This window comes from Lotus japonicus, chromosome 2 (assembly GCF_012489685.1).
Source record: "Lotus japonicus ecotype B-129 chromosome 2, LjGifu_v1.2".
Classification (NCBI taxonomy): Eukaryota; Viridiplantae; Streptophyta; class Magnoliopsida; order Fabales; family Fabaceae; genus Lotus; species Lotus japonicus.
The window spans coordinates 21,205,898-21,231,725 of record NC_080042.1 but is presented as its reverse complement, the minus strand read 5'-3'; the positions used below and the strand labels follow the sequence as shown (position 1 = coordinate 21,231,725).

Genomic DNA, 25,828 nt, shown 5'->3' with positions numbered 1-25,828 from the left:
TCAACCGACCAGGCGACCAATCTGCCTGACAAATCCGGCTTTTGTAACACTTGTCTCAGGGGTAAATCCGTCCGCACCCTTACTGGAAAACTCTGAAAGTAAGGTCTTAACCGCCGGGCGGTGACGAGGACCGCTAATGCTGCCTTCTCGATTTTCTGGTATCTGACCTCTGCGCCCTGGAGTGTGTGACTAACAAAATAAACAATTCGATGTTCGCCATCTACCTCCTGCAATATCACAGAACTCAGAGCATTATCGCTCACAGCAAAATACAAATGCAACGGGTGTCCCTGTATTGGCTTCAACAAGATTGGTGGCGACGATAGGAGTTCCTTGAGGCGAACAAAAGCTTCCTCACACTCCGCCGTCCACTCAAATGCGACATTCTTGCGAAGACACTTGAAAAAAGGGAAAGATCTGTCACCAGACTTAGGAAGAAACCGAGATAACGCTGCTATTCGCCCTGTTAAACGTTGAACCTCCTTCACATTAGAAGGGCTTTTCATCTGCTGAATCGCCTTGCATTTATCTAGGTTTATCTCTATTCCTCTGGATGTGATCATGAATCCCAAAAACTTGCCACCCTGAACACCAAAAGAGCATTTCTCCGGGTTGAGGCGCATATTGTGCTTCCTTATCTCGCCAAATGCTTCCCCCAGATCGTGATGATGGTCCAAACCACGTACCGATTTAACAATCATATCATCAACGTAAACCTCCATGTTTCTTCCCACCTGCCCAGCAAAAACCCTATCCATCAACCTTTGGTAGGTCGCCCCAGCGTTCTTTAGTCCAAACGGCATGGTGCGATAGCAATAATTGACTCTGGCGGTCATGAAAGCCGTTTTGTCCTCGTCTGCCGGGTGCATGCGGATCTGATGATAGCTAGAATAAGCGTCCATCAAGCTAAGCAGTTCGTTGCCCGAGGCACCATCAACGAGGCTATCAATGCTGGGAAGGAGATACGAATCTTTTGGACATGCTTTGTTTAAGTCTGTGTAATCTACACACATTCGCCACTTCCCGTTCGCCTTCTTCACCATTACGACGTTTGCCAACCACGTCGGATACTTCACTTCCCTGATGAACTCTGCCGCCAGCAACTTGTCAACTTCCTGTTGAACCGCCTTTCCCTTGTCTCCTCCCAAGCGCCGCCTAAGTTGTGAAACAGGCTTGACACTTGGATTCAATGCTAGTCGATGGCAGATGAAGTTTGGATCAATTCCAGGCATGTCTTTGCAGCTCCAAGCAAACAAATCTAAGTTCTCCCCAAGCAGCTTTGTCAAGCGCGTCTCCTGCTCTTCTGTCAGTCTGGTCCCAATCTTCAAAGTGCGATCGCCAAACTTTAGCGCCTTCGTTTCTTCAATTGGCGTGGGCCTGTTTACCCGCCCCTCGCCACGTGGGTCAAGATTTTCATCCAAAGCTTCAATTTCATAACATCTATGACCGACCAACGCACTCTTCTTGCCATACAAGTTAAGGCAATTATTGTAACACTCCCTCGCCATCTTCTGGTCCACCTTCAGCTTTCCAACATTTCCACTGCTTAGCGGATACTTGACCGCCAAGTGGGCTGTTGAAATTACAGCACAAAGGCGATTCAATGTATTTCGCCCAATGATGACGTTGTAAGACGCCACCACCTGGAGAACCAGATACCTTACCTTCAAAACCCTGGCACACTCATCTTCCCCGAATATTGTGTCTAGATCAACGTATCCTCGCACCATCACTTGCTCCCCCGCGAAACCTACCAAGGTTCCCGCATATGGAGTCAGATCACTGTCAGTTAGTCCCAACTTGTCGAATGCATCGCCATAGATAATATCAGCCGAACTACCCTGATCCAGGAGTACCCTTCTAACGTTGAAACTGTTCATCCTTAACTGCACTACGATCGGGTCATCCTTTTGAGGCTTTATCCCCTCAAAGTCTGCCATCGAGATTGTTTATATCAGGGTGTACGAATCCAAAAGCGACCTCATGAACGGAATTAACCGCACGAACATGGCGTTTCCGCGCCGCATGGGTGTCGCCACCGCCGCCAAACCCTCCAGCGATGGTGTTTATGGTCCCGACGGGCGGTCCTGAGTGTTGAGCGAACGTGTCATCAGCTCCTCTTATGGCGATAGCCGCTGATTCTTGCTTTTTCTTGCCCTTAGTGTCCACTCGCTCCTCCTCTCGCTTATGCGTTTTGCTGTGATCGCCGTTGTTGCGCCACTGGCCTTGGCGATTTCCTTGATATCCCGCCCGAATCAACTTATCAATTTCCCGCTGCAAAGTCCAGCAGTCGTCTGTGCTGTGCCCGGCGAACCGATGGAATTCACACCACTTCTTGGGATTGGCGTCCCGTGATTGATACTTAGGGGCCTCTGACTCATCCACTAGATTTGCGCCCCTCGCCTCACGGAGCATATCCGTTAATTCAGTATTCATTACCATGTCAGCTTCCTCCCGCTGGCGATGGGACTTGGATTGCCATGGCCGGCGCTGTTCATAGTCATCACGCCGTGGATACAACTGCTCCTTGGTCGGCCTCAATGCCGGCTTCCCTTTATCTTGCCTCTGCTGCTTGCCATCCCCCTTATCTTCGCCATTCTTATCTTTTTTCGCGCGCTTGGGCGACGTGTCGCCCTTTTCGAGCTTCGCGCGCTTTCTTTTGAAAGCGTCGTCCTCCTCATCAAGAATATAAGAGCTGGCGCGAGCACGCATCCCCTCCATCGAACGCGCCGGCTTACGTGTCAATTTGCTGTTCAATCCTCCCGGTAGCAAACCGTTTTTAAATGCTAGAGCACAAGCTCGAGGCTCCTCGTCCTCAACCTTGACCGACGCTGCGCTGTACCTTGCCATGTACTCTTTCAGTGACTCTCCTTCTTGCTGGCGAATATTATATAGGTCATTGATCGTCACCGGCTGATTCTTATTCGCCGAAAATTGCACTAGAAACTTTGATGAGAAGTCTCTGAAATTCGAAATCGATCCGCGCGGCAAAGTTGTGAACCATGCCATCGCCGTCGATTTGAACGTCGATGGAAACATCCTACACTTCACCGCATCTGACGCCGCAATTATCACCATCTTCGTATTGAAATACAGAAGATGATCCTTCGGATCGGAATCTCCGCTGTAAGAATCCAGAACTAACGTTTTCATATTATCCGGAATCGCCACACTCTCGACATCCTCCGAGAACGGACGGAACTCAGCCACAGAATCTGCTTCTCTGCTTCCATCGTCCCGCTGCTCGCGACGGTAGAAATCCAACTGAGCCTGTAGATGCTCATTCCTCTGCTGGATGTTGCCAATGCTGCACATCAGATGGCGCCATTGCTCCTGTGTCACCGCCGGCTGTTGCTCCGGAGCAGGTGAATTCTCTGGTGAGCGCTCCAGAGATCCAACCTGTGAAGGCGATGGAGGGGGTGGTGGTGATGGAGGAGGAGAAGGCGGCTGTACTCCCGCCGTTCGTACCGGAGAATCCAGGATCACACGATGAGGCCGCCGAGGCGGCGAAATTCGCTGTCGCACCGGTGAATGATGCTGCCTCCTGCGTCGAGTCTCCATCCAAACCAAAAACGATGCAAACTCGATCGGAAAACGAACACCGGTTACAGAATCAAAATCAAAAGTCCAGAGAATTGCCTAAACACAAACAGAGATAACTTCCTGCACAATCAATCCACGCGAATGGGAGTAGAAAGTTTACAGTCCCCACAGACGGCGCCAAATGTTCTTGCAATGAACATTGATGAAAGGTATAGTACCTAGAGAGTGGAGAATTGCGCTAGAGAGAGAATGCTGAATTTCATGTATCATTTCATCAAATGAGCAAAAGTCCCTTACAATTGGTATCTACCTCCTATTTATAGAGCTTGAGTACTACCTATTGGGCCAATTGGGCCTCCGAGATCAAGGCCCAATTTTAAGGCCAGGGCCCCGCCACAGGGCGGGCTACATGCTGGGCGTTGCCCCTCTAGGGGCTCGCCCAGTCCACTTGCTTTCCTCTTGAGTCTCCAGCGCCTGCTCCTAGCTGTAGTAGTAGCGTAAGTTCGTGGTGTTCCACGCTCACGACACTCGCCTTCCATCCAGCTCCCCGAGATGATAAGCCCCCTGCCCAAAAAATTTAAGATCTGGTAGGGACTAGTTTGGACTCAGCTTATTCCCGGTAGTCCCCATCCGCCTTTTGAGGACTAAATCTCCTATTCCCATCTTCCTTGGGCGAACCTTTGAATCATACTTACCCTTCGCGCGTTGCTTCATTGCTGCCTCCTGCACGCGCTCCTCCTCACGAGTTTCTGACAGCAAATCTAACTCCATCGCCATGTTGGCCCCATTTTTGTCCACTTACCGTGGTTCAGCTCGCCACGAAAAGTTGTCAATCTCCAGGGAGCACGCCATCCGCCCCATAAGTCATTCGGAATGGAGTCTCCTTTGTTCTTGATTGCACTGTCGTATTATAGGACCACAGTACAACCGTCAACTCATCTAACCATTCCCCACCAACTTCACTCAGCCGAAGTTTCAGGCCCCGCAAGATCACCTTATTCGCAGATTCTCCTTGCCCATTCGTCTGCGGATGGTCAACTAACGAAAATCTCGTTTGGATCCCCATCTCTCTGCAAAAGTCCCTAGTCTGGTTGCTGGTGAATTAGGTCCCATTATTTGATACTATTGCCCGAGGAACTCCGAACCTGCACACAATCCGTCGCCAGTAAAAGCTCACGATTTTGGCGGACATTATCTTGGTGAGCGTCTTAGCTTCAGTCCATTTTGGGAAATAGTCTACCGCTACCAAAATCAACTTCATTTGGAATCTAGTGACCGGAAAAGGTCCTACCAAATCAACTCCCCACATGGCGAACGACCATGGGACGCTTATGGTCGCCAACTACTCTGGTGGTGCCTTTGGAAAATTTGCGTACACCTAACACTTCTCTCATTTTTTGACAAACTCCATACAGTCTTTCCTCAGGGTTGGCCAATAGAATTCAGCCCTCAACACTTTTCACGCTAAGGATCTGCCCCCGATGTGGCTGGCGCAGACTCCTTCGTGAATTTCCGACATAACTGCTTCATACTTCTCCAGCGGCAAGCATCTTAGGAGTGGCGAGGTAAACCCTCAGCGAAACAAGTCTCCGTCTAGAAAATTGTAATGGCTCACCTCTCGTCTTTGCTCTTTGGTATAATGTACAACTTCTGCTGGGTCTCCCGCCAGGATATCCAAAATCGGTCCCATCCAAGTGTTTCCTCTGTTCACGCATCCTACCAATTCCTCTTCAATACTTTGGGCATGCCAACGTTTCCTAAATCACACTCCGGTTGTTGCCTGGTTTATGGCGTCTTTATTTTTAGACTTATCAATCCATCGCCCCCTACTTGCTAAACATTGAAAACACCATCGCCCTTGCCTTCAGCTATAGTAGTATCGCAAGTTTGCTACATTCTAGGCTTGAGGCACTCGCCTTCCGTCCATCTCCTCCAAATGGTAGGCCCCCTTGCCTAGCACCTTTAGGATTCGGTAAAGCCCTTTCCCAATTTGGGCTCAGTTTGTTCCCTGTATTCCCGGGTCGTCTCTTGAGGACCAAGTCTCCTTCCTGCATCGCCCTCGGTCGAACCTTGGAATCATACTTACTCGTCGCATGCTGCTTCATTGCCGCCTCGCGCACCTGAGCCTCTTTACGAGTCTGCGATAGTAAATCTAGCTTCATCTCCCTATTCGAAGCAATATTCTCGCCTCTCAACCGTGGCTCAGTCGGCCACGATCTGTGGTCAATCTCAACTGGTAGCATAGCGTCCGAACCATAGGTCAATCTGAACGGTGTTTCCCTCAAACTGGACTGCGGCATTGTGTTGTAAGACCAAATTACCACCGGCAGATCGTCCAGCCAAGCTCTCGCCGCTTCATCAAGGCAACGCTTCAGGCCACATAAGATTACTTTGTTTGTCGACTCTACCTGCCCGTTAGTCTGGGGTGCTCCACTGAGGAGAACCTCATCTGGATCCCCATCTCCCTGCAAAACTCCTTTGTTTGGTTGCTGGTAAACTGTGTCCCATTGTCCGATACAATCGCCCTCGGGACCCCGAACCTACATACAATCCTTCTCCATTAGAAATTAACGATCTTTGTTGTCGTGATCGTAGCAAGTGGTCTGGCCTCGATCCACTTCATGAAGCAGTCCACAACCACTAAGATGAACCTCATTTGAGACCTGGCAGTCGGGAATGGTCCGATCAAATCAAACCCCCACATGGTGAACGACCATGGTGCACTGATATTTGCGAACTTCTCCGACGGATCTTTCGGTAAATCCGCGAAGTTTTGGCACTTCTCACAATTCTTGACAAATTCTATGCAATATTTCCTCATAGTCAGCTAGTAAAATTCTACCCTCAAAACTTTGCATGCCAAGGACCTTCCCCCAATATGGCTGGCGCAAACTTCCTCGTGAATCTCCGACATGACCACCATGTACTCTTCTAGCGGTAAGCATTTCAGAAGTGGCGAGGTAAACCCTCGACATAACAAATGTCCATCCATTAAGGTATAGTGACTCGCCTATCGCCTATGCCCTTTCGTGTGTTGCACCACCTCTGTAACACCCCGATTTCGGTGGCGTCACTTTAGTAACCAAAAAGAAAATAAAGCGAAAAAAACGTGAATATTTTTTTTTCGATATTTGTCTTAAGTAAATAAAAGACTTGTCGAAATAAAGACTTATCGACTAGAGATAAACATGACTAATATACAGATATATATACAACCCCCACAGTAAGTAGTATACTACGTCACGAGTAACCTCCAGTGACGGAAAGTAGTGCCTGTCGGCAAAATATGCACAGAACAAAATATAAGGTCAAGTATACTGAATACAGTCCTCCAACGAAAGTAGGTCAGCCCAAAAACAGCCCGAAGACCACCTAGTCCGACCAACTCCCTGTGACTCCCGTAAAGAGAACCACACAAAAAGCTAAAGTCGGGGACCTACCCTGCCCCAAAATGAGAAAACTGAAGATCAGAGCCACGACGCTACTCCTACCCTAATCCTGACTAGAGGAGCACACCACAGCACTCCCAGCTACGCATCACCAAGATCGTCGTCTGAATCTGAATCCAAGACGACTAGGTCTATGACTGCATCTGTCTCCACAGCTGGTCCTGCGGGTACTGTACCCGATCCCAAATCAACTGCAGCCGCGACGGTGGGTGAGCTAGAGTTATATGAAGTCCCTCCTAAGGGGAACTCCTCCGAAGGGTCCTCCTCGTCCTCAGGCGACGGTGGTGGTGGTACTACCACTCCAGGGCCACAATACACACCCGGTGGTAGGTTGAAGCTGACGGTGTAGCGTCTCAAAACTCTGTGCGTCAAGTTCCCCATCCTGTCGACGCGATCCTCCATTATTCGTCCCGAATAGATAGCTCGGTGACCGGCGGGGTCGACCACCCATGAGCCCGGGGTATCCTTGTCCAACATCTCGAACCTAGTCCCCCCGAAGGGACGACCATCTCGAACCAATCTGCCATCGACATCTGACAATAAGGGCATACATAGCCCCCCATACACAGGTAGCACGCGCAAGGGTCAACTCAAAGAATTACATAATAGTACATCCAATAGGTAAAGTTTAAGCAATAGCTACATAGGCCACTATAGCATTTTCAGCTTTAGGCCACGCTATTATTTTCAACGGACAAAAAACCGTGGCATAAGTATTGTATATGCCACAGTTCAATAGTTGTGGAAGGTTGATGGCCACATGTAAAGGAAACCGTGGCATCTAAGTTTGGAACCACGGTTCAATAATTGTGGACTGATTATGGCCACGACTTTCTAACCGTGAAAAACCTTATCCCACTAAAAACTGTGGCATAAAATTTACATCTTAAAGCCAGTCCAACAAAAAAAAATCTTCCCGCCAAATTTTTTGAGTTTTTGGCTCTGTGCACTCAAAAGTTAATTTTTCATTAAAAAAACTGAAAAGTAATACTCCGTATCCGTAAAAAAAGAAAAACCCCTAGGGCTCGTTTGGTGGTCAAGATATGATATGATAGGATATGATATGTGAACATGATAGCAACAGGATATGATAAGAGCAGGATAAACTCTTATCATATCCTGTGTTTGAGGTGCACATGATAAGGACAGGATATGATAAGAAAAAATGTATCAGGTTTTAAATTTGAATAAAAAATACATTTAGAATTGATCATTCTATTAAATTTAATTTCTTTACATTTTCATGAATAAGTCTATATTTTAAAATAAATAAAATTAATTTAAATTTTATTAATTAGCTTATTTTATTGTTTTGAAGATAGCCTATATTTTAAATAAAATTATGCAGTTAACCAATTGGTTTTCACTTTGTTGTGACACGTGATAATTAACAAAAAAAAGTTAACTAAATTAAGAATATTATTATTTCAAAAGAACTTTATATTTAAATTATAAATTATTATATAAGTAGATAAGTAGTTTTAAATAATAGGAGATGAAAATAGAAAATTAATCTATTACTATTAAAAATCAATATTTGTAATCAATGGTTTCCACTTAGTTGTGACACATGATAAACAATGAAAATTAACTAAATTAAAAATATTATTATTTCAAAAATACTTTATTTTTAAATTATTATATAAGTAGATAAATAATTTTTAAATAATATGAATGAAAATATTAAATTAGTCTATTATTATTAATAAATCAATATTTGTAAGTGTGTAGTCTATTTTACTATTTATGAATAATAATTTTATTTATTATTTATTTTTATGAATAATAATTTTATTTATTATTTATTTTAGTTAAATTAATATTTTTATATTTATTAATTAATATTATTATAAATTATAAATAATATAATATTAAAATAAATTAATTTGGAGTTAGGATACTGAAAGAAAATATATAACTGGTATCCTATCCTGTTCTATCCTAGCTCCCCCCTCAGGATAACTTTTACACATGATTGACAGGATAGGATAGGAGACAGGATAGTCTTATCCTATCCTGCTGGCACAACTAACAACAGATAACAACAAGATATGATTATTATCTTGTCCTATCCTATCCTATCCTATCCACCAAACGGGCCCCTAAATCACATCAAATCCCTAACCCTCACAAACCAAACTGTGATTCCTGCAAATCCTCGCCGGCCACCCTGTTCTGCCGCGCCGACTCGGCGTTCCTCTGCTTCCCCTGCGACTCCACCAGCCACGCCGCCAACAAGCTCGCCTCCCGCCACATGCGTGTCCCTCTCTGCGAGGTCTGCGAGCAAGCTCTGGCCTCCGTCACCTGCAAGGCCGACGTCGCCTCCCTCTGCGTCTCCTGCGACCACGACATCCACTCTGCCAACCCCCTCGCCCGCCGCCACGAACGCGTCCCCATCGCCCCCTTCCACCACCACAACCACCATCGATCACCACCCCTAATATAAATAGCTCAGATTTAGCTGAAAAGTTGGAGCAAGCAGAGAATCAGTTGGCGCACTCACGCTTTGGGTCACTAATTGCACCCACACCTAGAAAGAAAGAAGTGAGTAACTCCTGCTCTGAAAATACCTTACTGTGTGTGAAGTTATCATCTATTCATGCTATCCGGATATTTAGATAGATATACATCTATTGAAAACTTGATCCTATTTCTTAAAGTCAGCCGTGAATATCCCTGATCAGTATACACATTGTGCTCTTGTGTTTGTGATTTGCACCACTAATTATGCTGTTTTCTGTCAACATTTTTATGTTATGCCAGTGTGAATAAAGAGGCTTTATTGCATCTACACTACCTCAAGATTTTTAAACACATTTTCCAATGTGCACCAACTGTAATAGTCATCTCTTGAACTGTTAAATGGAAAGGAAAAAAAAAAGATATAAAGCCTGGAGGCCTGTTTGCCCTGGTGATATTGTTTAACATGTGTTGCCTTGCATGGTGGATATTCTTACTTGGGAATTTCTGGGCAGCAAAGGTCCCGGGTTAATGGCATCTCTTCCGTTAAATAACTTATGTTCAAAACGGAGAGAGAAAATCTAGAAACTGTTGGAATGAAACCTAGAGCCAAGTACTTGATGAATTAACAAGAATCATTGGAGCTGTTTGTTTCTTTGGATCTTTAGAAGCTGCAAGATTCCTAACGTTTTATCCTATGCTTTTCTATGCTTTCCTTGGCTGTTACAGGTTGATGAGGACACGTTAATATTGGTTAGAGGTTGTGTTAAGCCGATGAGGCAGCAAGGGGGTCATGGTGTACCTTTGCTAGGTGATTTGGTTTTTATGACTGAGTTGATGATTCTGGTTCATGATCCTTATGATTGTAGTTTGGTCCAAACTATTAGTATTAATTTCTTTTATCCTCTTTTTCTTTCCTTGTTTCTGTGTTTTATGAATAGGTGCTCATCACTAAGGTACTGGAAAATGAGATGTGATAAAGAACCAGAGAAAGGTATGTAATAATTCTTAAATAACTTTTTGGGAGGGATGAGAAGTGCAAAAACATTGAAATGTGATTTTCAGGAATTAGAAGCAAGTAAAGGATGGACATCAAGGAATGAGGACCATTTGAAAGTGAGAGAGCTGAGTGATGGCTAAGTATGCAGTCACTGACAGAACTGACCTCTTTGGAAGTCATGGTATAAGCATCTAGTAAGTTTTTTCTTTTCTTTTTTGGTACAGAGCATTTGGTGATATGATATCTAATTATCTAGTAGAAACTTTTTGTTTAAGTAGCTGAAACATTCAATTGTGCTCTAGTCTTCCTTTTTAATTTAAACACCTTGGTTTTATGTTTCCCCACTTTAAGAAGCTTTAGGTATCAGTGGTATAGTTTGAATAAAAATCCTTTTGGTTTTCTCCACTGGAGATCTCAAAAGCCCACGGGGGAGTTGTTATTATCTATTTTTATTTCATTTTGCCAAGAAACCAATATGAACAAAGTCAAACTGGGCATCCTCTTTTATGATGAACACTTCACGTCCATTTCTTAATCAAGTGTCCATTAGTGACGGGTGTGTTCTCTCCAAGAGGCTATTGCAACTTCATTCTGTTAGAAATAGTTATAAATAAATAGGTTTTGAATATAATTTAGCTCTATGATGACACATAATCTTTTGTAGATACTGGATAGCTAATCTTTAATATGTTTGGACCAACATAAGTGTGGGGAGCTTCTTTGTAGCTTGCCATGCCTACATAAGATTTATCAAGTATATAGTTTTAAACTAAATTCTTGCTTTTCTTAAGTTTTTGGGCTGTTCTAATACTTTTGTGTCATATTGAACTATTAAATGCTAAATGTTTGTCAATGTTGAACTTTTTTTCTGTCCATTTTTCACATGGCAGACTATACTGATTTGTTGCAATTGAAGCTGGAAGAGCTCCAAATATTTTATAGGGTTAACAGTCATATTAGTCCCTGTGTTTGTAAAAGTGTTTGATTTTGGTCCCTTAGCAAAAAATGACGATTAGTGGCGGTTTTTTTTACAATTACTGGCAGTTTATAATACAATTACTGGCGGTTTTTTGACTGAGGGACCTAAATCAAACGTTTTTACAAACACGGGGACTAATATGACCCTTAACCCTATTTTATATTGTCTCAAGATTTTGAAGCCTCTGCATATCCACTTTTCTTGGCTTAGGATTTGGATATAAAGAAGGGCACATACTTATCCATTTGTTTTTGCAATTTTAACCCCTGTTCAGAATTTTACCCACTTTTCTATGTTATTTTATAGAGCAACCCCAAATACTTGCTGATATGGCTTGCTATAGGATGAGATGTGATTTAAGTAGGCCATATAATTATTAGGCCTTCTTCCTGAATATTTTAAGTTCTTCAGAATGTCCTTTATTTGAGTTCATGGGATTCTTTTGATTGTTGTTTGATACCTTTGTTTCCGTTTTGTTTTCATTCAATGTTTTGGGTCACCAATAATACTTTTAGAGGATGATTCGATCTAGATGGTAGGTAATATGCAGTTAAGTCAATTGATAGATATTTCTTATCATATTAGCATACCTATCTATCATTGCATTTAGCTTAAAATTTGAGTGAATTGCAAGCTCAGTTAAAAAAAAGTAGCTTAAAAGGTTCTAAAAAATAATTGGTATAAAGCTTTCCAAAAAACCACTATGATGACAACGGTTAAAAAACTGTGGCATAATAGGCATATATAAACCGTGGCATCAAAGGCACAAATAAACCGTGGCATAAACGTCTCAATAATACGTGGTTGAAATTTATAGAGCCACGGTTTACCAAGTGTGGTATTATATAAACTGTGGCATTAAGTTCATGAGCGAACCGTGGCTTTAAAATCACAAAACCGTGGCACTTGAACTTGGCCACGGCCACATACACTGCGACATGGAAACCGTGGCAAAACCGCGGGGTAAGCTTTCAACCACGGTTTTTTAACATGTGCCCACGGTTTTCTGTCCGCGGCGGAAGGCCAAAAATGCTGCTGTGGGCTTAGATATGAGTGACAGCATTATAAATTGTATATCCTGCCAAACGAAAGTGAATAACATTTACTAGCAATTAACATATCTCAAGCAATGTTAACAAGTAACAAATACACTCGACAACTAAATCAGCATGAATGGTGCATGAATGCAATGCTAAGGAACAAGATGCAATCCGGAGGGATGGGCACCAACGAGTCAGCCCTAACACCAGCCACGGTGGGACCATTTCCGCTCGGGCGTCTCTTATACCAAACAAAATGTAGTCAGATCAGCAGTGAACCCGCAGGTCTGCCATTTCCGTCTGCTACTAAGAATCACAGCAGTGTTCTTATGTGGAAATCCGGGTCTTATGACCATTTTAGAATCCACCGAGGTCCGGCATCCCACCGTGTATTAACCTCAAAATGAGTGCATGAATGCAAAGTGATTAGCCAAACAACGTCTCCGACCTCACTCGTCACGTGTTCTAGCTAACTTATTGTCTCTAAAAAGAATACTCTAAGGTAAATGTCGATTCTGCGACAAAAGACAATTAATTATAAAAAGTATCTCATGATGATTTCTGTGAGACCCAAGATTTTAAGCTTAGAATAAATTAGTGAAATTCCTTATTAACGAATAAGTTCGATGTATCGTGAAGGGAAACCTGAACAAGAGTTTATTGGATGAAATAAATTTATGAAGGAGAAGGTTCAGGAAAAGTTCAAGGATTGTATCAAAACCGATAAAAGTATAGCACGACTAACATTCGCCTAATCTTAGGTCAAAGACACTAGTAAATAGCTAATTTACACTTTAGGACGCGATGGAAACTAATTCCAAAAATCTTCAGAGAAATGTTAGAATTTCTCTTATTCGTCAGTAAACAAGTATTTCGATGCGAAACCCTGGAATGTACGAACGTCAAATTCCAATTCTCGGAAGTTTGCCGAAACGGAATCCCTGATAGTTCAAAAACCCTAAAATCGACGGACGATGAAGACTTTTTCTATTCGGAGCTTCAAATAAAGATTTCATCCGCGCATGCCCACTCTAATCGACGTTCCGAATCTTTCTTCAGAAGGAAGTTTCTGCATCCGAGGTCAAAAGCATAAAGTGCATAAAGTGCATTTTTAAGCCGGTAAACATTAAAAACAAGCCTCGAAAACCAAAAAATCATACTGATATTTCTTTGGAGAATTAGAAGATTCAGCGGGAAGAATATCGTGTCTAAAATACGTTGGAATCAGTAGGAAAAATCGGAATCGCGAAATTCTCATTTTTCTGCATTTCCCATTTCCTATATATAGTATGAAAAATGAAAAAAAAAAACAAAAAAATTCACAAACACACACACACGGCCGAGGGGTGCAAGGAGGAAAAAGGAAGAAGTTGATTTTCGTCGTTTCTTGCCCGATTGCTTCACCGTTCGTTGCTAATCGAAGACATCGAGGTATAGTTACTATCCCTCACTTCTGATCGTCAGATCTGTCGACTTTTTCTATGTTTTTCTGAGCTCAAAGTTTGGAGCTTTTTGTAAAACTGTCCAAATAAGCTGATTTTGGTGTCTAAACTTAATGCCCACGTGCTCTAGAGCATGAATATCCAGTTGTTTTCGACTGAATCCTGCCGAATCGTCGCAGAGGTCAAGTTTTCTGAAAATACCCATTTTCTGACAGAGGTTCCGCTTTTTGGATCAAAAACTCTCGACTGAGCTTAGCTTCAGTAGGATTAGTTGTTATAAATGTCGTTAGGATCGAGCTCATCAAATTTGTTTTTCGAAATTCTGATTTTGAGTTTCCGAGCTAAAAATAATGACCAAAATACCCCTGCGACAATTTTCGACCCGATAATTTTTCTGAGAGTTTCCCTGGCCTAGATATCGCCTAAGAATACCTAGGGATTGATTTAGATCGAAGAAAAAGTTCGAAAACCCTATTTTCTATAGTGGCCGAAACCTATTTGCTTGGGTACCGTGTCCAAAAATAATTTTTGAGTCTCTATGACCTGAGCCATTGCGTAGCTCTTTCCATTGTGGAAATTTTGGCGCCGGTTTCGTGTCATTCCGAGTTCTGTAGCTCAAGTTATGCACGTTTTAGCGAATAAAGTGTTTTTGTACAAAACCTGAATCGAGTCAAAACTCATCCATTCGGGGGAAGCCCTTCCATTCGTGCCTAAATGTTGTACTCTGAAGTTTCTTGAGCTTAGTCGAACATTAGTTAGGATTGTTTCGACTGTATCGACTTGTGATTGATTCATTATTGCCTTGTTTGCTCAAAGGTTCAATTGTGGAAACTTTGGGATTGACTGAACAAGCTTGTGAGGGAGACCTACACCGCGAGACTGGAACAACTCGAGGTTAGGGCAACTTACTTACTAGCTATTTTTTGTGTGTAGGCGTCGATAAATTCGACTTGAATGTATTGTGATCGTGAGTGGCAACTCACCGTTATTAGTTAATGACCTAGAGTCGACTTGTTCGACTTATTTGTTAAATTCTGCACAAATATTGCATGAACTGTTCTGAAAAATGTTTTCTAGAGGCTTCGACCGAGTGAACTTATATGAGACGTGTGTCTCCGTTTCCTGAGAGGCTTCGGCCGTTTACTGGTTTCTGTCTTATCGCTTTCTAGTGGACATGACAGGGTTATGTTTTGCAGCACTGCATTAATGTTTCATCGCTCAATAGAGCTTGATTTATTTGTGTTTAAGATTAAATTGTGCTGACTGTATTCGTGCATTTAATGCGACTTTCGGAGTGTGGATTACACTTATCTTCGTCATGGCAATGACGGGTTTGTTTTGGGAATGTTTGATAGGTCGAACCAAGGTTCGAGCCTTTATTGTTTTAGGAATCGAGACCTTCCCGGGGAATTACTTGGGTTTATTGGGATCTTTTTACTTATAGAGTTTTGAAACAAACGAATTCAGAACTTGATTTGTAAATGAAATTCATAATACACTAATCAAAGATAGAACACTTTTAAATAATGATGATAACCTCTTGGAAAAGACTTAGGATGTGAAAATGGTTTGGAAAACAGGAAGGGTCGACAATCTAAGTGTGAGGAAAACTTTGAGTGCGATAGCACCTTTTGTTTCCTTTAGCGGTTTATCTAGCCATCCAAAGGATGAGCCAGGGATGATTGGAAAGTCCCCAAGTGCGAGTGCACCATCTTTGCTCATTGAGCAGCCTTTCGGCCATCGAGCTGATGAGCCTGAGTAAATTGAAAAGTCACTGAGTGCGAGCAACATTCTCCTTGTTCGTTGAACAGTCCATTTGACCATCGAGCTGGTGAGTCAAAGTAACTTGAAAAGTCACTGAATGCCAGATGCATTCTTTTGCTCGTTGAGCAGTTTGTTTGGCCATCGTGACGGTGAGCCCAAGTGACTAGTAAAGTTACCAAATGCGATTAGCACTTCTTTGTTTACCTTAGAGTATTGTAGAGACAATGTACTCTAGCTAGACACGCGTGCCTTGGTGAGGACGATTCGTTGTTTGGCTAACCATATTGCATTCATGCATACATTTCTTGGAAAGTGTGCTGCTTTCCGAAGGACGATATCAGATCGGACTTCAACGGAGCTAGATGCCCCAAATGGAGCTAGCTGCTTCACAAGAGCGTGCTGCTTCACAGGAGCGTGCTGCTTCATAAAAGCGAGGTGCTTTAGCGAAGCGAGGTGCTTGGCTTGTCCCATCCATCGAGATGGTGACATTTTATCCGGATCATCTTTTGAGCATGACATTGCACTGGCACGCCATGCACCTAACCATACTTGTGAATGTTATTGTGATTTGTTGTTGATAAACATCGTTATATATATCTTGATGATTTTATGTTGATAAACATGCTATGTATCAACCTTAGGGTAGGCAATACATGACTTATACGTATATATACAACATATATATATACCCCCTTTATCACATGTTGTTTGTATTATCTATTTTATTCCGTGAGTTGACCCTAGCGCCTTGGCTTTGTGTGTATGTTTGTGTTTGGGCGGTCGGCCTGCTGCCAGGCGTCCGTCAGCCGGTTCATGATGATTCGTTGTGCGGGAAAGACCCGGAGCGTAATGACTATTACTGAAGCTTTCGACGAGGACCCGGACTTCAGGCCTGATCGAGGAAGGGTCGATGAAAGTAGTGTGGGTTATGGGTGGTTAGAGTCTTTGAGATGGTTGTTAGAGTCATAGCTCTGATTGTCATTCCTTATTTTGGGGCAGGGCAGGTCCCCGACTATTAGCTTTTCATGTGATTCCCTTCCATGAGGATCACAGGGAGTTTGTCGGACGTAGGAAGTCTTTTGAGGCCGTTTTGGGCCGACTTACTTTCGTTGGAGGACTGTACTCAGAATACTTAACCTTTGTTTTAGTTTGTACATATTTGCCCACGGGCACTACCTTTCCGTCACTGGAGGTCACTCGTGACGATGTTTAGTTGCAGCGAGGGCTGTGCTTGTATTGTATATTAATCGCTGTTAATCGCGATTGGGTTGAGTCTTTATTTCGACAAGTCTTTTTATTTAAACAAAACAAAAAAAAATACCTGCTTTTTCCGCTTTATTTTATTTTGAGTTACTAAAGTGACGCCACCGAAATCGGGGTGTTACAATTTCTCGAATCATCCGACTCATCTCCATCCGATGGTCAAAAACTGCTCAGCGAGCAAAAAGTACCAACGTACTTGGAAACTACCCGTTTCCCGGCTTATCTTTTAGATAACCAAACAACAAAACTGCTCATCGAGCAAAAGAGCATCAAAGTACTCAGAAACTTATTAATTTTCCCGACTAATCTTTTAGATAGTCAAACAACAAAACTGCTCCTCGAGCAAAGAGTATCAACATACTCGGAAACTCATTAGTTTCCCCAAAACTTGGACTCGGCGACACTTCTCATTTTCCAAAACTAATATTCAAGTCCTAAGCTCTTATTTGCGATTGTGATCATTATTTAAAGGTTCAGAGGTTGTTTAGTGTCTTATGAATTTTCCTTGTAAAATAGTTTCCATTTTGTTTTGTCTCTAACCTTATGAGTTTAAAAGATCCCATAATCCCAAGTGATTCCCAGAAAAGGTCTCGATCCATCAAAACAATAACAAGGCCCGAACCTCTGTTCGTCCCGTCAAACTTTCTCAAAATCTCATGATAAATTTGGCATAACTGCCCGTTATCCTCTCTGACGTACAACAGATATATGTGTAACTCCATAATCAAAGTAACGCAATCCAACAGTCATGGCACATATCAACACATCATAGAATAACCATTTAGCACATAGCATGTGAATCATTATCAGCACATCCTAGATTAACCATTTAGCACATAGCATGTGAATCAATCTCAACCAATTCAAGCAATAAATGATTATCAATTGTCAGTCGTAGCCTCAGAAAACATTTTTCCCAGTCAAACACAATCAAGTGCATAAACAATAAATCAAGTCGAATTCGTCGACACCTAAATCATTATCTAGTATTCAGTGAGTAGCCCTCACCTGTAGTTCCTCCAGGGTGTTCCTCAAGTTCTCCTTCACAACCTTCCTCTCCGACTCCACAGAGTTCCTCAAACGAACCTTAAAGAAAATTCACATAAATCAATCACAATGAGTCAGAAACTCAGCAAACAATAAGTATTAGGGTTACACGAAGCATTATAAACCTCGAAGTACGATAATCTAACGCGTTAAGACAAGTTTTCGAAAAACAAAATTTTCCTCCCCCTAAAGAGGAGCTCTCGGCCACACATCATAATTGTGTGCGTCGATTTTTCTTCGATCAAACTTGGTTCCTAGGTTATCATTAGTCGTAACTAAGACGAATCTAAGCTCGGAAAAATTTTCGGATGGAAAACTGTCGCAGGGGTATTTTGGTCAATATTTTTAGCTCAGAATTTCAAAATTGGAATTTCGAAAAACAAATTGGATGGGGACATTACCAACGACGTTTATGACGACTAATCCTACTAAAACTAAGCTAAGTCGAGAGTTTTCAGCTTAAAGGATGAGACTTTGGCTCAAAATGGGTTTTTCCAGCAGAAATGAATTCCGGCGGCATTTCGGCGACATTCGGCAAAATGTAATCCGCTAGAAGTACTCTTGGGTACGTAGGGAATATGTTTAGACAATAAAATCAAGCTATTTGGACAGTTTTACAAAAAGCTCAAAACTTTGAGCACAGAATGACATAGAGAAAGACGACGGAATTGACGATCAGAAGTGAGGGATAGTATCTATACCTCGATGTCTTCGAATAGCAACGAACGGTGCAGCAATCGGGCAAGAAACGGCAAAAATCCTCTTTCTCCTTGTGCTCGCGGGTTTGGGTTCCAAATGGGTGAAGGGTTTGAAATTTTTTTCATTTTCTTGCTATTTATAGGTTTTGGAAAATGCGGAAAAATGAAAATTTCGCGATTCCGATTTTCCTGCGTATTCCTCGAAGAAATCTAAGATAGGTTCTGGCGACAGAATTCCAGAACTCAAAACAGGTTTCTTGGAATTAAATCAAACGATCCAAAATCGGTGTAAATCGATTTTACCCAAAAAACTACTTTTTGCAGTTGATGTCGGATGAGAAAACTTTGTTCTGAAGAAAGATTGGAAACATCAAGAGAAATGGGTGTATGCGTGTGGAATCTTCATTTGAAGCTCCGAATAGAAAAAGTCTTCATCGTTGGTTGATTTTAGGTTTCTTGAACTATCAGTGATTTAGTTTCGGCAAACTTCCGAGTATTGGAATTTGACGTTCGTACATTCTAGGGTTTCGTATCGAAACGCTTGTTTATAGACGAATAAGAGAAGTTCTAACATTTCTCTGAAGATTTTTGGAATTAGTTTCCATCGTGTCTTTAAGTGTAAATTAATTGTTTACGATCGCTCTTGTCCTAGTTATAAGTAAATACTAATCGTGCTATAACTTTTATCGACTTTAATACTATCCTTAGCCTTTTCCTGAACTTTCTCCTTCATAAATTAATTCCATTCGATAAACTTGTTCAGGTTTTCCTTCACGATACATCATACCTAATCGTGAATAGGAATTTTATTCGGTTTATTCTAAGCTTAAAAACTTGGGTCTCACAACCTCACTTGGCTGTCCTGCCAGGATATCTACAATCAGATCCATCCAAGTCTTCTGCTGTTTCACGCACACAACTAACTCTCCCTCGATGCTAGGGCGAGCTAGGGTTTCTTGAATCACGCTTCGGTTGTTTTCGGGCTTCTTGGTACTCCTTAGTTTGGCCAGCGCGTCCGCTCTCTGATTCTTGGTCCCTGGAACGAACTCGACGGTCACCTCCTTCAAAAGACCCATCAGGAATCACACACGCTCCAAGTACTTAACCAGATTGGGCTCCTTTACCTTAAAAGACCCACTCACCTGGTTCGCTTTCAACTGAGAATATGTCTTAATGAGGAAGCTGTCAATCTGTACCTCGATTACCAATTTTAGCCCGGGAATCAGTGCCTCATATTCTGCTTGGTTGTTGCTCGCCTTGAACTCGAACCTTAAAGACTGCTCCAAAGTCAATTTCCCATGTCCTTCCAAAGTTACACCTGCTCCACTTCCGTTTTCGTTCGAGGAACTGTCCACGAATAATGTCCACTGTGTGTTCACTATTTCGCTTGATTCCGGTGCCAGCTCCTCCACAAAGTCCGCTAGAGTATGTGCCCCAACTTTTCCTCTCTTGTCATACTATAAGCCAGATTCTGACAATTCTACTAACAAAGCCACCAGCCTGCCCGACAAATCCGGTTTCTGCAAAACTTGTCTCAAAGGCATATCAGTTCTCACTCTTACTTGAAAGCTTTGAAAGTAAGGCCTCCACCGCCTGGCGGTCAAAAGCACAGCCAACGTCGCCTTCTCTATCTTCTGATATTCGATTTCCGCCCCTTGCAGTGTGTTGCTTACAAGGTATACGATCTTCTACTCGCCATCCACCTCTTGCAAAATCACCGAGCTGATCGCATTATCGCCAACTGAGAAGTACAAGTGGAGTGGGTGACCTTGGATTGGCTTCGACAATATGGGGCGAGCGGACAAGAGTTCCTTCAAGCGATTAAAATCTTCCTCACACTCAGGAGTCCACCAAATGTGTGTTGTTCTTGAGGCATTTGAAGAATGGAGTCGATTTATCGCCCGAATGAGGAAGGAATCTCGAAAGGGATGCAATCCATCTCGTCAGGCGTTGAACTTCCTTCGCGTTTCCTGGACTTTTCATCTGTTGTATCACCCTGTATTTGTCAGGGTTAATCTCAATTCATCTGGATGTAATCATAAAGCCCAAAATTTCCCCCCCTAAATCCCGAAGGACCACTTCTCCGGGTTAAGCCTCATGTTGTGCTTGCGGAGCTCGTCGAAAGCCTCCGACAAGTCCTCATATAATGATTCGCCCCCAGCACTGACTTCTCAATCATATCGTCCACGTAAACCCCCATGTTCCTCCAAACTTGTTCATCCGAGAACCCCACAAGAGTTCCTGTGTAAGGAGTCAAATTAGTGTCTGTTGAACCGAGCTGGTCAAATGCATCACCATAGATGATGTCTGTCCAGCTGCCCTGATCCAGGAGCACACGCCTGATATTAAAACTATTGATCGACAACAGGACCACAATTGGGTCATCCAAGTGAGGCCTAATCCCAACAAATTCTTCCATTGAAATAATGATATCAGGGTGCTTGAAACCGAAAGGAATCTCCTGAACGGAGTTCACCGCCCTCACATGTCGTTCCCTCGCCGCACAGGTGTCTCCGCCGCCTCCGAACCCTCCAACAATCATGTTAATGGTTACGGTTGGTGACTCCAACTCCTTATCGAATGCCTCCTCGGCTCCTCGGCCTGCGATCGCCCGGGTTTCCTGTTTCGTTGTCGGGGCCTGCTAGCGATCACTCTGGACATATTTGCTCAAGCGTCCTGCCTTAACCAACTTCTCAATCCCTTTTTCCAAGGCGTGACAATCATTGGTATCATGGCCTACTGCACGGTAGTACTCACACCTTCTGGTGGCGTCAACATCCCGCGGCGGGCGGTTGGGCAACTCTGGTCACCAATCATGGGCGTAGCCATTATTTCATGGAAGATGTCTGCCAGGTTAGTGTCGAGTACCATGTCCGCCTCTGCTCGCCAAATGGAACCTCTTTTCTCCCAGCGGTGACATTGTTCCACGTTTTCCCGCCACTATGGTGGCGCCAATTTCTCTTTGGTCGGCTTCGCCGCCAACTTTCCCTTCGCCTCCTGTTGCCTATTACTCTTTCCCTTCCCACCATCGTACCTCTGCTTCCCAGATTGTTTCACTAGGACACCATCCTTCTCCATTTCCGCACGCTTACGCTTGAATGCATCGTCCTCTTCATCCAAAATATACATGCTCGCCCGGGCTCGAACTTCCGTCATGGATCGGGATGGCTTCCTGCTTAGCTTGCTATTTAACAGGCCTGGAAATAATCCATTCTTGAATGCTCGCGTGGAAGCTCGCGATTCAGATTCCTCTATCTTTACGGATGCTGCACTAAAACGCGCCATGTACTACTTCAAGGTTTCGCCTTCTGATTGGCGAACATTATACATGTCATCAATCGTCACCTGCCTGATCTTGCTGGCAGAGAATGAATCAAAAACTTCGACGAGAAGTCGGGAAAATTGGTGATAGAACCACAAGACATGTACTACTTCAAGGTTTCGCCTTCTGATTGGCGAACATTATACATGTCATCAATCGTCACCTGCCTGGTCTTGCTGGCGGAGAATGAATCAAAAACTTCGACGAGAAGTCGGGAAAATTGGTGATAGAACCACAAGACAAAGTCGTAAACCACGCCATCGTCGTACTCTTGAACGTCGAGGGGAACATCCTACACTTGACTGTGTGCGATGCCGCGTTGATCACCATTTTTGTATTGAAGTAGACAAGATGATCCTTCGGATCATTCTTGCCGCTGTAAGACTCAAAAAGTAGATTCTTCATGTTGTCCGGAATGGCAACCTTTCTCACCTTCGCCGAGACAGGTTCAAACTCAGCGACTGCTGCCGCCTCACGAATTCCTTCGTCCTGTTGCTCGAGGCGAAAGAAATCGAGCTGTTCTTGAAGATAATCATTCTGTTGCCGGATGTTATCGACACTTCGCATCATGCACCGCCAGTCCCTGTGAGTAACCGTTAGTTGCGGCGACGGTGACCTATCCACCGACGGAGCAGGTGAGTGTACCAGATATCCCGGTTGTGAAGGCGGAGACGGTGGACTCGGTAGAGGCGGTGCCGGAGAAGGTGGAGGTGGAGGCGGTGGGGGCGGAGGAGACAGAGGAGGCGACGGAGCCGACTGCTTCTGTTGAGCCTCCTCGCGACGCGCTCGCACCACACCTGCACCCTAACACGACATGGAGGCGAGATGTGCCTCCTCTCCGGTGAATCACGACGTCGTCGACGACGAGTCTCCATTAGAAAACGCTTAAAGAACGCTGAGAATCAACGAATTCCTCAGAAACCGATTGAATTGAAAAGCGATCGAAACTTCTTTCAACCGTACAATCAATCCACGTGATTCGGGAATAGAAAATTTATCGATCCCCACAGACGGCGGCAAATGTTCTTGCCATGAACATTAAGAGAGGGTATAGTCCCTAGAGTTGAGAGATTGCACTTAGAGTGAGAAAGTTAGAGAGATAGAGTATAACTGAATTTTTTGTGTATATTAGCAAATGAACCAAGAGTCCCTTACAAATGGTAACTGCTCCCTTTTTATCGGGTGGGAGCTGAGCCTGATGTGTGTACCTGCCTCAGTTGGGCCGGTTGGGCCTCGCTGGAGGAGACCCAATTCCCAGGTTGGGTAACCGCCGTTTGGCGGGTAACCCCTAGGCGTAGGCCCTCTAGGGGCTCGCCCGGTCCACCAGGCTTCTTGCAAAAAAAATTTGTTTTCTTGGGCCGCAGGCCCTTTTTTTGAGAAAAAACAAAAGTATCAAATGTGCAAAAAATAAAATAAAGATCAGTGATAGTGACATCGTCTTCTGCTTCTCACGCACGTCAGTTTCTTTTTCCTCTCACGCACATCGACATCGTCTTCTTCCTTTCTCTCTCCTTATCTTTCCCTGATTCCCTCCGACTCCGAGTACAACCCTTGCTTCTTCCTCTCTCTCTCTCTCTTGTTCTCAAGGGGATTTTTCTAGGATGCACAGGTACTGGTACGGTACCGGGTACGGGTACGGTACTGAGTACGCGGTACGACATTTTTAGAAAATTCTTGGTGCGGGTACGAATGGGTACGTTAATATATATATATATTTATGTATGTAGTGAAGTAAAAAATAGAAAATATAGGCTATAATTAAACTTCTAACATAGACTATAGCACAAATTCTACAATAGCTCATAAACAAACCCTAACGTAGAGCTTTAAATAAAAGATAATAGCACAAATTAAAATAACATTGCAGAGACATAAGATTGTTCAACCTATAAAATTGAAGACAACACACAGAGGTCTTTGTTTGGTTGGAGGGGGGGAAAGAGGGAAGGAAAGAAAACACATAATCGAGGTGTGAATTTGGATTACATCTTAATCTAATTTCATTCCTCGGTTTGTGTTTTTTCTTTTCTTTCCTCCTTCGCTCCCTCCAACCAAACAAAAGCACATACTCAAGGAAACGAAACAGGGAAAAAAGAAAAGGAGGAAAGAGGGACATCAAATAGAAAGTTAGAAACATATCTTGTAGATAAACAGAGGATGCAAACAGGGGAAGTAAATAACCAAGCGACACCACTGTGAGAAGTTGAGCAGCGGAAGAAAGCCAAGGAAGGAAACAGAGAGCGCCGGTTGGAAAAAAAGTAATTTTTAATTTTTTCATTATTTAACTGGAAAACGTACCCAATTGCGTACTCATGGCGTACCCGGCGACACACCCATTTTTTTTGTTTGGAATTGCATTCGGGTACGCTCCGTACCCGGGTGTACGCGCACCTGAGGCGTACCCGGTATCGGTGCGGCGAGCAAAATGACGCAGCCGTGCTTCACAGGGATTTTTCCTTTCTTTTTGTGAAAAACTGAAACTTTGTATCAGGTATGTTGATTCTGTTGATTGCCTTCATCTGATTTAGATTGGATAGTGGGAAAAACAGCTCCAGATGGTGTTTCCTTCTATTTCACTTGCTTTATATGACTTTAAGGAAATTTTAATCATTTTTCTTATTTGGGTATCGTCATTTACCGTGTTTCATTGTGATGCTGCTGGTTTTGTTGATCTATCCAATTTAAATATACTATGTTCTATTGCAATAGTGGCAATTGTTGAGCATTTCCATTTTGAGCTAATTTAATTGTCAAACAGTGAGATTCATTTGAAGATAGCAGTAGAGGGGAAACTGATTTATATAGCTAGTATGTGAATTGATTGATATAGCAGTGGAGGGGAAACTGGAATTGATTTAATTTAAAGATAAAAGTATGTCTTGTAGACCGTGGCTTAGAAGGTTTTTTCTTTCTAAATTGATATAGTTGCTTGTTGTCAATATTCAATCCATAGCTTGCTTACTTAGGACGTTTTCTTTTTCCCCCATATCCTTGCAGGATAGAAAGGCAACCAAGTTGAGCCCTGGAGACAATTTATATGTTGAGGGATTTACGTTAAACGTGTTTGGAAAGGCAGACAAGCAAGATCAAGCTGGAAGAGCAGATTTGTATGTTAATTGGTTTTTACCTTTTTCAATGCATATAACCATCACATTCTTAGGTTGTGTTTGGATGAGGGATTGTAGAAATTTAAAGGATTTTAAATGCTAGGGAATTCAGTTGTGTTCCAGCCAAGAACATAGAAAGAAGGTATAGTACCTAGAGTGAAAGGATTGCAATGAGAGAATCTAGAGAGAAAGAGATCGTGTAACCGCTTAGAGAGAAAATGTAACTGAATTTCAAGTTTGTTATTTATCAAATGAGCCAAGAGTCTCTTACAGTCGGTAACCGCCCCCTTTTATAGGCTAGGGGTTGGGTCTGGCGTCCCTAACTGTCTTTAGTGGGCCGGTTGGGCCTCTCGGGGAGGCCTAATTCTCTGGCTCGCGCGTCGCCTTGAGGCAAGCGTCCATGGGCGAGGGCCCTGGGAGTCTCGCCCAGTCCACAAGACACCGAGCTTGAAGCATGAGAGCTAAGAGTGTCTTTAAAAACAAGGGCGGCAAGCGCGAGAAAAAGCTAACTAATGTCAAGGCCTAGTGAACAAGAATGGTTGCCAACATGGCATCGTAGGTAAAGCTAAATCTAAATTTTGATTTACTCAACATGTCCTTTTGAGTCCACGAGTCCACAAATGGGCTTGTGGCGACAACGCTTGTGTTGGATAATCTGCAAGTGCACAAATATCTCCGGGTTTTAATATCAAATCCACATGGACCGTGAGTGAG

General features: G+C 43.2%; 1 long non-coding RNA gene across 3 annotated transcripts; it reads left to right on the top strand.

Annotated features, from left to right (window-relative positions):
* Window positions 1-9,435: 9,435 nt before the first annotated feature.
* On the top strand, window positions 9,436-25,384 carry LOC130737773 (uncharacterized). Of its 3 annotated transcripts, none has more exons than XR_009018941.1 (5): window positions 9,436-9,536; window positions 10,182-10,263; window positions 10,394-10,446; window positions 10,518-10,646; window positions 25,005-25,384. It is a non-coding gene; the product is annotated as an uncharacterized LOC130737773 (long non-coding RNA). The 3 variants fall into 3 exon arrangements; XR_009018942.1 differs by lacking the exon at window positions 25,005-25,384 and adding an exon at window positions 16,473-18,330; XR_009018940.1 differs by lacking the exon at window positions 25,005-25,384 and adding an exon at window positions 11,343-11,882.
* Window positions 25,385-25,828: the final 444 nt, after the last annotated feature.